The sequence below is a fragment of the Haliotis rufescens genome, unplaced genomic scaffold (assembly GCF_023055435.1).
Source record: "Haliotis rufescens isolate VD_foot unplaced genomic scaffold, xgHalRufe1.0.p SCAF_16, whole genome shotgun sequence".
Lineage (NCBI taxonomy): Eukaryota > Metazoa > Mollusca > Gastropoda > Lepetellida > Haliotidae > Haliotis > Haliotis rufescens.
This window is the reverse complement of record NW_025963846.1, coordinates 5,827,414-5,843,551: the sequence shown is the minus strand read 5'-3', so window position 1 is coordinate 5,843,551 and position 16,138 is coordinate 5,827,414. Positions and strand designations below refer to the sequence as shown.

Sequence of the window (16,138 nt, the reverse complement as noted above, 5' to 3'; positions counted from 1 at the left end):
AATTAAAATGGACGTGTTGAATTATATTGAACTTGATTTAGAGCTCTGTTCAGTACATGTTGGACCAAATAAAGTTCATATACTTGATTCACTCTTTTTGACAATGAGGGGAAAAAAAGATATCAAAGACTGAACGAATCTGTTTACCAGCTGGTAATAATGTTACGAAACTGCTCTCTAGCTATTAACTGTTCCGCGATGACGTCATGATTCGTTGCTAGGTTACAATGGGTGTTTCATACATCTGTTCCCATTTGGATTTCAGTTTAGAATGACCAGACCCTAATCCATGTTTATCGTAATGGGTGACAAAAGGCTTGGTTGATTGTGTGTCTTGGTTCCTGGAGTTCATTGGACGTTTTCCACTGCCAGTCACTGGTTTGCCTCACACAGGTTCCATTATTTACGGGACCACTTGGAGTGTAATGTGGAAAAAATATGTTAGATTATTTCTTAATTATAGTACTTGCTTTATAGGTTACTAATCTGTAGGCTGATGTACATGTATTATTTCGTGACGTTATTCATGTTGATATTAAATGTGCACTAACATTTTTCCCCAATAATGTTATGAACCTATATAATATATTTCATCTTTGGATTGACAATCGCAAGCTTATTAAATATATTTCAAGTTATTACTTTGTTATTATGTGAAACATTGTGGTTTTCGCTGCAAAAGGAGAAAACAGCATTCCAGGAGATACACACGGAAAATGTTGGATGTATTGAGGAATACAACAACTACACCAGGGGCTGTGAAGGATGCAAACCTAAGTGCAGAAACTGTTGTTAAATACCATGAGCTACTAGACCGAGTTACCTCTGATGGTTTTGTGGCTTTAAATTAATGCTAAGAATTGGATTTGTATCCGCACTCAGCCACTGACCGTTAAGTGGGTTGGGGTGTTCCTGGTGTACCACTTTTTGTATTCAGTGTGATGCATGTTTCTAAAACGTTTCTGGGACCATACAAAATCACGCGAAGAAAACATTTTTTAAAACATTTCAATAACGTTTCGTAAAATGTTTTAGGGATGTTTTTATAACGTTTTCCGGTTAGCTGGGAAATTATTATTTTGTTCTATACTATAAAATAACTCGCTAAGTATCTTCAGATAGAAAATATAGAATAACTTGCCCAGTATGTTCAAACGGAAAGGATTACTCATGTTCAAACGGAAAGGATTACTCACCCTCACCTCCAACCCCCACCCTCACCCCCACCCTCACCCTCCACCTCCACCGTCACCGCCACCCTCACCTCCATCCCTACCCTCACCTTATTCTAAACAATTATACATGATTTCATTGTGATGGATAATAAACAAGCAAGTTAAGGCACAGTAATGGGGACCAAAATGGCTCTTTTTATGCGACACTTGTACCTAGCTATGTTTGTACAAGAACATTGTTGAACTATTCGGCATTGAGTTTCGCCAGGATTTCCAAATAAATGAAATTGTCTTCAGATGATTATATTGTTTTGTTCTGTGGAATTGGAGTGAGGACGACTTACAGTGTTTGATAGATATTTTACAGATACTTCGTCCAATTTAACCGTTACATTAGAGATGAACGATAACATTCATTCTATCGTCGAATCAAACAATAACACTGATCCAGAAGTTTATTACAAACAATCCGATTCCAAACAATATCTTTTGTTTGTTTGTTTGTTTGTTTGTTTAACGCCGCATTCAGCAATATTCAAGCTATATAGCGGCGGTTTGTAAATAATCGAGTCTGGACCAGACAATCCAGTGTTTAGTATCATGAGCATCGATCCACGCAATTGGGATACGATGACGTACATCAACCAAGTCAGCGAGCCTGACCACCCGATCCCGTTAGTCGCCTCTTACGACACGCATAGTCGCCTTTCACGGCAAGCATGGGTTGCTGAAGACCTATTCTACCTTGGATCATCACGGGTCTCAAAACAATATCTTAATGACAATTCTTGTCAACTCCGTCAAACACAAACAGTATCCCTTACTCTTTAGGATGTGGAATCTGCACAATAGTATCCACTGCAGATTGTGCATAATATAGACCCAATGAACTGAGGGTTTACTATCAGAAAGAAACTACCGAAGAGAAATAGTAGAAGACGCAATAAACAACGCTAAATCAGAAAACCGTTTTAACCATTTACAAATTCTTACTTGGACTTCTTTCACTCTAGGAGAAAAAGAATGTATAACACTACAAAAGTGTAACAGGCCAAATTGTGGTGCCTGCCCTTAAGCCGAAGAGAAATAGTAGAAGACGCAATAAACAACGCTAAATCAGAAAACCGTTTTAACCATTTACAAATTCTTACTTGGACTTCTTTCACTCTAGGAGAAAAAGAATGTATAACACTACAAAAGTGTAACAGGCCAAATTGTGGTGCCTGCCCTTAAGCACTTCTTAAACATTGAAAGAGGGGAAAACTTTCTATATCCGTGAAAATGTGTACTGTCTTTCCAAAAACCTTGTTCATGTAATACAAAGCGAAGGATGCAAAGCAGAGTATACAGTGAACAGACGAGGGGGGACACCCTTAGAGCGACTGAGAGTCCACCCAAAACAGATACAGGATCCCTCTTGCCTTTGTATCCCACTCAGTCAACACACTGATCCGTGTGGTGGGAATAAACAACCGTCTTATGATAATATGTGAAATTGAGGCAGATAAGCCTAAGATTTTTTATTCACACTTTCAAACCTAAATTAAATGGCCTACAGTGACGTCATAATATGTTAGATTGCATTGTGACGTCAATATAGCGTAACGGTATACACGTACCCTAAGCTGGGCCCCGTTTCTCATATCACAATATAATTCATCGGCAGTGAGACAACATTTTGATCAGTTATCAGACAACAGTGCCCTCACTCAAGAATAAGTGACAGCGCAGTACAGAGCCGTTGTAGGTTCACACCATCAGCAGTCAGAACAGGGGTTACATTAGACACTTTGTTTTATTGGTTATTTATGAAGCGACAAATTTTAATTTATCTTTTCCATACATGATCCTAACAACAATTCCAGGTTCGTGTAAATAGTTTTTGTATAAAAATGACCTCATAAGAATGGCATTACTGTTAGTGTGTATGTCAAACTTCCATCTTCTTGGAATCAAGTTTTATATAACAAATTTTGTCCCAGCTCTGAAGCAGTATGGATGGTCTAGTGACTGGTCTTGTCTGTACCAGGCTATGAGGACGGTGCCTGTGTCCCTGCTGGTGATGTCGAGATTGATGTTGGCACGGTAGTCCCTGGGTACGGCGGCGGGGACGTCGGGTTGTCTTTGACAGAAAATGAAGGACGTAGATAAGAGTTACCTAGTATGTATTGGCCAGTGATAAAGGCGGAGATGAGGTTTTAGATATGTCATTTTATACTCTTGTGGGACTTGTGTCATTTAAACAACAAATGTCATCTATACATGCTTTCATAGATGTGGACAATCTATATTTTTACAGTGACTGTTATACCTCGTTATAGAACGTGCTGCATACTTTTCTGTTGGGAAGAAAGTCCCGGGTTATGTTTTAAGGGAACATCTATGTAATAGACTGGGGATTTATGTTTGAGAAAGAATATATTTTCAGTCAGAGCTTCAAGACAAACGATGCTTTTTGGGACCCGACAAGACATTATTATCATAACATCCAGCTTGTCCACTAAACAGGAATATATCAAATAACTGGACCTAACCACTTGATTACCCTACCACCTCACATTCGTATTTGAAATGTGTTTTTTTTACTGACACACATTATACTCGTAGAATTACAAAATTACAAACGAGTTTCATAATTGGCTGGTGGTAGTGTCGTATCAGTGCTGGGTGGTATTTAATGTTACCTAAATCAAAGTTCATGTACATATGTTGTGTAGAATAATACATATATGTGATCGACCTTCAAATGCATATATAATGGCATCATTCCACATAGCTGTAGTGATTGGCTACAGAAGGTATTGGTATGATTAATACACATACCTGGTGTGACAGTATCCAGATTCCCTGGGTGTGACTCCACCCTGACATTTGCTTTAACGCAGGCCCTCACGCAGGCAGAAAGTAAGCTTAGACACACTGCAACGCCGAATAATGACCACCCAATAAGCGTTCCGATACCCATGGCGCACTGCTGGACGAGGACCTACAAGGAAATAACGTAAACTGACGTCCAAAAGGAACAATATAAATAATTGAATAAACTACTGAAGAAAGACCAAGACATGTTGCCTGTTCAAAATATATACATTAATGAGAGTGGTGGTTTTGCAAAATCAGAAACTGTTCGAGGAACATAACCAAATGTGCATCAATGCATGCCACAATATGTCGCCGCACCGATGACGTCAAGAGCCGGATGACATGAACTGGAATATGTTGCCATTCAAAAAACAAGAGATCACTCTATGTCCTTACAGTTGACTGGTGGTACCGATCGCCTTCTGGGTTGCCTTATAAGGTGATGCCACAAATGCTCGATGGCGTTGATGTTAGGAGAACATGAGGGCCGTGACAAAACAGGACTTCATGTTGTTGAGGAAGTCCTGTGTCAGCCTTGCGGTACTGGGTCAAGGGTTGTCACGCTGGAAGAGTATACCATGTGGCTGTCGGTGGAGACATGACAGAAGACGGGTTGCAGAACTTATCTCAATACCTCCGTGCATAAAGGTTGCCTCCAATGATAACCAACCTTGTTTATAAGTCCCTACAGATTCCTCCACAGACCATGACACCACCTCCTCCATACACTTGGACTTCACATTGACGCCTGTACACACGCTGCAGACCATGATCTCTAAACAGGCAAAACCTGTTCTCACCACAGAATAAAACTCGCTCCCAGATCGGCACTTGCCTGTGGAGAACCCCCCCTGGCCCATCTCAATCTGTCACATCGGTGTTGTTGCATTTTCGATACGCCACGGTAGGGTCCTCGGGCCCGGATACTATGTACCCTCAATCGTCAGAGTGCCAGCCATGCAGCATTCGTCACCACTCGCCCCTTTCCATAACCTGCAAGAAGACTCGTCCCCCTATCGATGAATGTTATGTGCGAAAATACGACAAACCAATCAGAATGCGCGTATGATTTCAAGTTCTTCGTCAAAGAATCCCTCAGAAATAATTTTTGATTTTACATATATCTTGCATCTAAAAATATACCCAAGACAAACAAAAATATGTTCAATCATACTGTATAATCCCGCACGTCCCGATATGCTTTAAATTGCATCTGAAATATATATAATATATGGGGAAATATATGTGAAGCATTACGCAACGAGTTGACAATTGTTTTAGGTATGCCCGTTTGCGCTAAGATGGAACCCGGTCGCAAAAATGACCATGAGAGGGGCACGAGTCGCTATTCGGCTTGTCCTGGAATAACACGAGTTGATCCATGCAGATGTCGTCGCAGGGAGGGAGCTAGACTAACATTTAGTCTCTGAAATCTTATATTACACAATATCCTTCTTGACTCTAAAGATAAAAAAACATTCCCTATGCTGATTTCAGGTGTGGAATAGAGCTAGCTTGAGCTGGCTAGACTTGCTTTTGTATGCATTTCTAGATGGTTTTTTTCATAAATTAAATATATTCCACGGTCATGGTGCAGGACTAGGAGGGAGCCGTTTTGGAGATTGAGAAGTGACGGTCTTGAATGGGCGTGGTCACTCGCTGCCTGTCACTTGTCTGCCCAGTCGGCCGTAAACGATCCATCAGCCTGACTGTGATGGCACTGGTACAACCGAACGTTATTTCAATGTGGCCATGCGTGGCACCAAGCTGGGTCATGCCAATGCCTATCTCCCCCTGTGCTGCTGACAGAAAAAAGGCATTTTTCATGTGTGCTTTCGGTTAAAGCGATCCTAACGGGTGGTGTCAGCTGATGTTATATACCACTTTAGCACGTTAATTTCGTGCTACGTGTGCATACTTCATTGTTGCAATTGCAAAATGCACGTTTTACTTTGGTAATTCACACTTTCGGCAGCTTTAAGTCATCGGATATATTTTGATACATTTGGGCAATATTTATTTGCGCAATATTTCATTTCCATTCTCCAAATTATAAAGGAATTACTGTCATCTATTTTTGGTAGAGTTTTGTTTTGGACACCAGTATATGTTACAAAATTATTCTTTTGTGTCATGAGCAGAAGAACCGGAAACGTATAATGTGTCACTACTTAAAATGTCATCGAAGGACAGTATAATAACTAGCAATATAACACAAATTGACATAAACCAATTTGTAGAATATTAAAATATCTGACGTTTAGATATACAATATACAAATGACGAAACAGATCGCTAGCAAGAAAAGTAAGGTCACCACACTAAGTATCATTTGGCACTTATTGTACCTTCCCTACCTCCATGGTTCCAAAGCAGGCTTTACACCTTTCCCTCCCTTACTTGCGATTGTTGCAAGTTAGCCAGAGATTAACAGTAAACAAGTGTTCTGCAGTTAAACTACAGGTAGATATGAATATAACTTTGGATGAGGTGGCCTTGCGTACCCTCTTAGGGGGACAAATATTTTATGTTACTTCATCCCCCGCTGAAGGCACAGCCATAAACAATCTCAGTTTATACTTATAAACTACCGATTTATAAAATACTTTGTACAACAAAATTTATTTATTGGATCTATTTGCTTAAAAGGCACAATTTTAAATGAGAATACACATTATTTAAAAGATCCTTGACTATTTTACACAGAAACAGAAAACAACAAAGACGAGCAGGACATGCTTGACCGTGATTCTTTCATCGCATGGGACACAAGACGGAGCATCCTCACCCTTCAAACATATACATGTGTATATCTGCTCTGGCCCATGCGACATTGTCTTAAACTGACCTCTTCAAATTGGCAGTTGTACTGGGTTAGGTCAAAAGTTTCTGTATGTTTAAGGTCTCCTGGAGACAGATTGCTAACGGCTTATTTTCTTGTATTAATAAGTGTAACTCATTACAAATTGTCCTTGGACTGCAATGCCACTGAATTATATAATTGGTGTTACTCATTAAGGTGGAATAATGGGGATAGACTCCTGACTTTCTTTTGAGGACAGTGGCTACTGGTACGACCAGAAGTGCTCATTTGAGGGGGCATTTCCATATCTATATACGAGTGATCCATACTTGTAGTGTTGCACGGGATCTTGGAATGTCTTTGACAGTAATTCAGTTTAAATTTTCTTTTCGAAAATGTCAACATTACTGGATGCAAAGTTTAAGGGGTTGTTTCTGTTGATGGTGATGTGGATTTGGCTGTGGCTGCTGGGGTTGGAGCTGTGACTATGCTTATATCATGTTGGTTAGCAACAATTTCAGAAACTTGTTGGTGTGTCTCCTACTGCCCATGACAGATCTGTCTGACAGGGACCTGACGCTGTTTAACAGTCGTTTCTCTTTAAACTGCAGATGCATAGGAATGCCCTGTTGTGTTTGCAGGCCCGACTAAGTTAGCTTGAATCATGGCGTCGGTGTAGCCGATATTTTGCTCACATATTTTGCTCACATTTTGCTAAATTTCTGGCACTTCAATTAAGTCAGTTGCAGATGTCATATGATCACCATGGAAGTTGAATCAGGTCAGAGGCTTCGTACAAGTATTTCTACCAAAATCAATTTCACCAGATTAGAAGCAAGTAGCTTTACCTCTGCCAGAAGTCTGCCCGTGTCCAAATGTCTGACATACACAACAGCGTGTTGGCCGTGGGATGTAGAGGTCCACATGCATGGCGAAATAACCAACAATAATTGAACGTGGTAGAGCTGTATCGAAATTCAAAATATAAGTAGAAACACGTATCCATTTTTTGCGATATATATGTGAATCGTTTGGCTTCAGTAACACCTTGACTCGGAAGTTCTGATACAATTTCGTCGATGGTTTCTTCAGCAAGACTGCGGTCACGGTTCAGATTATGCCCTTGCTTATACTGACGACACGGGTGGCCAAGTCGTCTAAGGCGCCACGATTCGCTGTGCAGAGTTGTGTCCCTAGGGCACGCCAGAAACCTATGATTGTGGGTTCGAATCCCCGTTCGCCCCGATTATGTTTCTAGGTTTGTCAGCACCATACCAGCGCTCGTGGGATTCACCGAAGTGGTAAACGTCTGAATCCTGCATCACTTCGGGCTTTCCTCCCACATGAAGCTGACACGCCGTGAATACTGTTAAAAGCGGCGTTAAACCCTACTCACTCACGCACCATGCTTATACTAAGGGTCTTGTGAGAATAACATCTAACATCTATATCATCAAACTTATTTCTTGCCATCAAATTGATGGCGTGTGTTCTCCTGTTACATACAATCAATAGAGCTCCAGATCTTAGCATCCTTTAACTCACAAGGTTTACCTTTTTACCCAAGGACATGAATACGAAGCTAGAGTACGGTCACACTTATATATTCAGCTTCCATGACAAGAAGCCGAGGTCAATTATCTCTCTCGAAATACAATAACCTGGACACTATTTCATTGTCAAGTGAATCGAGTTCAGAATCAGATTCTGAGAGTTGCCGTTTTTATTGGTTTTGTTTTATTATTTTCCACTATGATTGTATTTATTGTGGTTCAACATTCCTGGGACAATAACAGCGTGATTGGGATCTACAGACGCTGTGGTATAATGGCGACATGATAAGGAACTACACAAAAACAGATGATGTAATGAAGACATGATTAGTAGTTACACAGGAGGAAGTGACGCGACTAGAAGGTACACGAGGTGTGATGAGTGAAAATATGACTAGGAGCTGGCAGGTATCCTAGACGTGATGCAAAATGCGAGGGCCAAGATATAAAAAGTGTAACTAATATATTGTTATTCTGTGCACATGTATGCCTTACCTCCTGTGCCTTATCAAAAGGCTCGAAGGGCTCCATGTCCAGTGGCATTACTGTACAATGAGAGCCGTGATCCGGCGTAGAACCCATGCTTGCCGTAAAAGGCGACTATGCTTTTCGTAAGAGGCGACTAACGAGATCGGGTGGTCAGGCTCGCTGACTTGGTTGATGCATGTCATGGGTCCCAATTGCGTGGATCGATGCTCATAATGTCAATCACTGGATTGTCTGGTCCAGACTCGATTATTTACAGACCGCCGTCATATAGCTGGACTATTGCTGTGTGCGGCGTTACACAACAAAAAAACAATTATGTACAGTGAACCGCAGCACCAGTGAGCGCAGTGATAGGCAGTGTAAAGCTACTTCGTAAAGGTTTACTGTTTACAGAGCTGATGAAATACAGCTATATATCTACAGAGGTTATAATCATGTACTTCTGACTGAAGTCGTAAAATGTTATCACTGTGATGACACGAACTGGCGCTGTGATAATGATACTCGGAATGCTATTGGTATTCTTACTGGTGTGTGAAGCATCCGTTCCAAAGTTGGTGACAACCGAACCCAATACAATTGTTTCTAATTGTATACAATGATGCTAAATAATCACAAGTAACTTATTTGAATAATGATCACAGTAAAATTGCATTAACTTCTAATTTCAAGTTTACTCAGATGTGTAATGTTGTTTGCTCACCTTTCATCCAAAGCAATGCTACAATCAATAAGATGAACTTTCTCTCTCCACTGTCGAGTCTAAAACGTCCCGCACAGACAATCGTGAGTCGTTTCTGTATATTTGTTGTAACAAACATACCCAGAATGCAGTGAACATGAACCAATTGTGGACCACCACGAAGTACATGTATATATATTTGTGTACACAGCGTTGTTTGGGGGATCTCATATCACTGTGCGCACACACGTTGTAGGTTATCAACAAATTGAGTTTAATCTCATATGAGTTATTTCATTTGCAGCTACATGGAGACTCTTATCGCAAAAAGGAATAAAGTCCAGTTAGGATAGTGTCTGGGACATATAACACATTGCTCATAAGTTATGGGCCAGCCCTCTACTTCAGAATCGATTAAATAGGCAGCCGCCGGATTACTATTTGAAAAACACACTATGCATACCCGTCACACTGATTGTATGCTACACTATCGTGTGGCCATTTATCACTACTCGTACAAGGACCTATAGCGACCGCTTCTGTGGTCTAGTGGAGCGTCTGCAGGGAGAGCAGATTAATAGTTGTGACTAGTTTTAGGTTCCATTTAAAAATGTTTATATAAGACATTGTATCCCTGATTATATGTGATAGTTGGCATTATAGTTTCCTACAATAACGGAACACGTTGACAGTAAACATGAAAATTACCTTTGATACTTTTTTTAATTTTTCGCTCGTCACGCCGAAGAACCGGGTTCGATTCCCGACATGGGTATTTCTGGTGTCCCCCGCCGTGACATTGCTGGAATATTGCTAAAAGCAGCGTAAAACCATATTCACTCACTTTGGCGCTAAGAGCGAACAAGCTGTTGAAACATGAATCGTTTTTCGCCAGACCCTTAGCGCCAAGACGTTATGTCCTACGTCGCCTCTTAAATATGTGGCCGTTTCAGAATGACTTCATGTCGAAAAACAACCTCCTAAAAAACGATGGGTTCTAAAGGGGAACCTTAACCGAACTAGGCGATCTAGGCCAAGTCAAGTATCTGTCGCCTTTTCTCAAAGACATCATTGCAATTGTCATATCACATGATGTTATCATTTACCAAACAAACATGACAAGGGATTCCTTTTACATCCACGTGTGTAATAGACTATCATGAAACTTCAACAGGTTTGTCATACTTTAAGTTATCATTATATACCTTATTTTATTAATTTTTAGCACTTGACTCTTCCGGGATGAAATTTGAATCAAATCCGTTGAGGTTACATCGAATAAGGACGTCTTAATCATAACCACACTGTGATCTTTCAAAGGGTTTTTTTTAACGACGGGCGTACGATGCCTTTGTGCTTACCTAGGTCGTAGTTATGAGGCTCTCGTGGGCCTTGTTCAGTTCACTGTGATAGAATCAACTAATCTGTCTTCATTTGAAATGTGTTTAGACCTGTGAGGATCTGGGGTAGAATAGGTCTTCAGCAACCCATACTTGCCGTAAATGGCGACTATGCTTGTTGTAAAAGGAGACTAACGGGATCGGGTGGTCAGGCTCGCTGACTTGGTTGATGCATGTCATTGATCCCAATTGCGTGGATCGATGCTCATAATGTCAGTCACTGGATTGTCTGGTCCAGACTCGATTATTTACAGACCGCCGTCATATAGCTGTAATATTGCTCAGTGCGGAGTTAAACAACAAACAAACAAACAAACAAACATGAAGATTGTTTGCGTGGAACCTTCTTACCAGCTGCAGTACCACTAACATGAGTATGAAACACCAACCAGAGTCTGACATGTGTGGGATAGCTGAACAGGCATGACTAGAACGAATATTGTTTCAGTTTCACTTTCTATGAAGTGGAGCAGCAGGTGTCAGCTATTGAGGGTGGTCCCCAACCATCATAACCACATTTTCTCGTGTGGTAATCACGGGACGTATCCATGTATAACCCCACTTGATGGGGAAAAACAATTAGCAATGTAAAATAGTCTGTGGGGACAAATACTTCCCGATAGTTTCGTGTCGGAACACACACGTAAACACCTAACCTGCTAAGGGGTAAAAAAGTAGCATTTTCTTAATACGCAATCATTTTTTTGAATTAACCATAGTGATGGAGCATCAATTCTAACCACATGTGACAATGTGGTTATGCTAATTGGGTAGTTTAGTGTTTTACATTGCACTTTTATATGGTGATTATGTATGAAGGAGTTATCTCCCTTGGATCAGAAAACAAAGAGCATGGCCGAAGTATTGCCTCTCTCTGTTCAACCGAACATATATCGACGTTCATCCTCGGACGAATATAAAGTCAGAGCCTATCGGCTGTCTAAAAACATCACAGGTATTTCAAAAGCTACGCCAGTCGTAAGGCCTCTGCTGCTCCACCTGTATATATCTGACTTACGTGGAAGTTATAGTCACCGCGTGTCATGTCATGTGATCACATCAATTGTTGATCCTGCTTTTATTCACATCCACAGATTCCAGTATGGGATGTACCGCTACAACGCTGCTCTTGTCGTTCTGTGCGACGACCTGTCTCTGTGTATTGACGTCCAGTGACGGGATCAGTGTCCTACCTAGCAGATCCGACTCAAGCACAAAGGGGAAAGATTGGTCATTCTGCTATCTGACCATCTGCATGTGTTCGGGGCCGCTGGCCAACTGTCGGTTTGGTCATTTGACGTACATTCCTACATTGTGGGACAACATTACCTAGCTGAACTTCACAGATAATAACTTGCATTGGATCTCGAATGATACGTTCGCCAACATCCCCAATATAAACCTGCATTTCCTGTCTCTTGCTTGGAACAAAATACAGAACATTTCTGATGATGCTTTAGCTGAACTCCGTGAGCTCAAACACCTGGATCTCACAGGAAATGATCTTCTTACTCCGATAGATCCGGCGACGGCTTTTCGAGGTCTTGATAATATTCCTCTCCAAAGCCTGACTTTATCAGGTATGAAGTTAAAGCATGTGCCACTGAACATGTTTCATGGGATGAAGAATAACGTCCTTAAGTATCTTGTCCTGGAGAGAAACCATCTGGAGGAATATAACCAAGATGCGTTCTTGACTGAAACAAGACCACACATGTTCAAATGTTTACCACACATCAATATTTTAGGACTCAATGCTAATCCCATAGAAGGAATTGAAACTAACACCTTTTCAGAATTACCCAGACTCAAAACCATCATACTAAAAAATCTTAAAGGTTCCAAAATGTACATCAAGAATCATGCATTCAATAACAGCAACATCAAACGACTCACCATGGAGGGCAGTCATTTTACGTACAGTGACAATAACGTTGACGCAGACTCATTCAGTGGCTCCACAGGCTTAAAGAGCCTTCACCTATCTTTCAGTGATATGTATGGCGTAAATGAAAGTTTCTTCATGCGGCTGTTCAAGGATCTTCGTGGATTAGGAGGCCTAGCTTTGGGTGACTGTAAACTCGTGTCTGTTCCTGACGCTATTCCTCTGATGCTGCACAATCTGGTATATCTTAAACTATTCAACAACCGGTGCTACATGTACTTGCTTCAACGTCATGATGACCGAATAGTCGACGAACAACATCTCACCTACGATGGCTATGTGGTGTACTCTACAGATGACACGCCATGGATCATTAAGGAGGTGCTTCCAAACTTGGAGGAGAAACATGGCCTTGCTCTCTGTGTACATGAGAGAGACTTTGACGTTGGAGGGGCGATTGTTGAGGATAGCAGGAAGGTTCTCATTGTCCTGTCTCAAAACTCGATCCAGAGTGAATGGTGTCAGTTTTCCACCAATTATGCCCATAGAAAATCATTGGTAAACGGCCCAGAATCTCTGATTGTGATACTAAAAGAAGAGATCTCAAGTAGGTTTGTGTCAAGCAGTATCCGGCTGTTGTTGGATCCCAAGACGTACATGTACATCCTTTGGCCAGCAGACGATGAAGATGTAGAAGCAAGGGTACTCTTCTGGGAGAGAGTAGCAGCTCGGATGATGGGGGGAATGGGAAAGAGTGGCCGCTCGGATGAAGGAGGGGGACTGGGAGAGAGTAGCAGCTTTGATGAAGAGGGAAATGGGAGAGAGTAGCAGCTTTGATGAAGGGGAAATGGGAGAGAGTAGCCGCTCAAATGAAGGGGAGAACTGGGTGAGAGTAGCCGCTCGGATGAAGGGGAGAACTGGGAGAGAGTAGCCGCTCGTAGGAGGGGGAACTGGGAGAGTAGCAGCTCGGATGAAGGTGGACACTGGGAGAGAGTAGCAGATCAGATGAATGGGGAAGTGGGAGAGTGTAGCAGCTTTGATGAAGGGGGGATTAGGAGAGAGTAGCAGCTTTGATGAAGGGGGGAATAGGAGAGAGTAGCAGCTTCGATGAAGGGGGGAGTGGGAGAGAGTAGCAGCTTCGATGAAGGGGGGAATAGGAGAGAGTAGCAATTTCGATGAAGGGGGGAATAGGTGATAGTAACAGCTGTGATGAAGGGGAATAGGAGAGAGTAGCAACTTCGATGAAGGGGGGGGGGGGGAGAGAGTAGTAGCTTCGATGAAGGGGGAAATGGGAGAGAGTAGCAATTTCGATGAAGAGGGGAATAGGAGAGAGTAGTAGCTTCGATGAAGGGGGGAATGGGAGAGAGTAGCAGCTTCGATGAAGGGGGTGGGGGGTGGGAGAGAGTAGCAATTTCGATGAAGGGGGGAATAGGTGAGAGTAGCAGCTGTGATGAAGGGGAATAGGAGAGAGTAGCAACTTCGATGAAGGGGGGAATGGGAGAGAGTAGCAGCTCGGATGAAGGGGGAAATGGCTGGGAGAGAGTAGCAGCTCGGATGAAGGGAGGTACTTGGATAGTATCGGATAAAATGAAGGGGAACATGTAAAATAATATAGAACCTTTGGATATCAGGGATGCTCATTTGGAAGTGTGTAATAAGTAAGAATTGCTTTTAGTTAAATAAATTGAGTTTATTCAGGTTTTCAGGTTTTGTGACAGCTTCACACATTACTCCTTCAGGTCGTTCACGTGAAAAGTAAACCCCTTAGCCACTAGGCTGCACGACCAAACCTAAGAATATGTAGGAAAAATTCCTTTTTTATAGTTGGATTCAGTTAGTGTTTAAACGCAATAAGAACATATCCTGTCGGTTAACCATATTAGTGTACAAAATACAAATTGTTTTCTCTTCCATCATGTACATGTAAGTGGCGGGAATGTCTGCGTAACGTGCTCAACATTGGATTCCACAATATTTAATTGCAGTTTAATTAGTAGTTGTTCAAAAAGAAGACAACATAGCTAGAGAGATTGTGTTATTGCTATATCAAAATACGAGGAAAGTATTTTTCAGTTGTTTTCAATACATTACCCGAATTTGTCATTTCCATGTCCATAATAATTCAGTTGAGTTGATGATTAGTTCTGTTCACACAGACTTACCTACATTCCTGAATGATTATGACACACTTGCTGTAAAAGATAAGCCTCGAAAATATTTTGCTTTCTCATCACTCAAAATGTCCTCACGTGTGCGAATATGTTGTCTTTTCATCTGTCTAGATGTATATTTGATATGAGATATTTACCTTACATTTTGGATGCACATGTTTTTCATACATGTATAATTTGTTTTCGACTCCATGTGGCAAATATATTCCGTTGTTAAGTTGTATCTCACTCGCTGGTTTGATATGTGCACTTATGGTATGTTTATTGTCCGTGACCCTCCTCAGCTTTGAAGTCATTTTCCTGAAGAAAACACTTACGTAAATATATTTCAGGGTCCCGTTCCACAGAGCGATCTTAGTGCTACGTTGGTCGTAAGCCTATGATAAAGTATGGGAGTTACGACCAACTTAGCACTAAGATCGATTTGTGGAACGGGTCCCAGAAGTTTAGATAAAACTTTGGGTTGGTGTGCTTTACGACTACCTCAGCAATGTTTCGAAAGGGAATATGGCATGCTTTCGATACCAGGGCCCACTTGCACAAAGCGATCTTAGCGCTTAGATTATCGTAAGCCTATGTTAAAGTATGGGAGTTACGATCAACTTAGCACTAAGATCGCTTTGTGCAAGTGGGCCCTGGTTTCGAAAGAGAATATGGCATGCTTTCGATACCAGGGCCCACTTGCACAAAGCGATCTTAGCGCTTAGATTATCGTAAGCCTATGTTAAAGTATGGGAGTTATGATCATCTTAGCGCTAAGATCGCGTTATGCAAGTGGACCCAGATCTGCTTATTTGGAAGTGGGGTATAGCGAAGTATGGTTTTGTTAAGTCTGGCAGTATTTTGGAAATATGACGGCCGGAATAATGAACAAATTCAATTAATGAACAAACGAAATAACGCGCTCACCAGCTTGATATTTGCATTTATGTTATGAAATCCTTATGCATTTCATTATGATAGAATGTTTGAATATTATGTTACATGATTTATATGTTTATTATCCTTGTTTCTCCTACTTTCCGAAGTCATTTACCTGTAACAACCTACATGTAAGTAAGTATTTTTAGTTTAAGACAAAGGTTTGGTTTGCTTTAGGCCTCGCTCAGCATTATTCC

The 16,138-nt window shown here is 41.3% G+C and overlaps 1 long non-coding RNA gene across 1 annotated transcript; it reads right to left on the bottom strand.

Annotated features, from left to right (window-relative positions):
- Nucleotides 1-2,951: 2,951 nt before the first annotated feature.
- LOC124128372 lies at nt 2,952-9,741 on the bottom strand. Its single transcript, XR_006860146.2, has 3 exons — nt 9,586-9,741; nt 3,999-4,161; nt 2,952-3,297 (listed from the first exon to the last, which is right to left on the bottom strand). It is a non-coding gene; the product is annotated as an uncharacterized LOC124128372 (long non-coding RNA).
- Nucleotides 9,742-16,138: the final 6,397 nt, after the last annotated feature.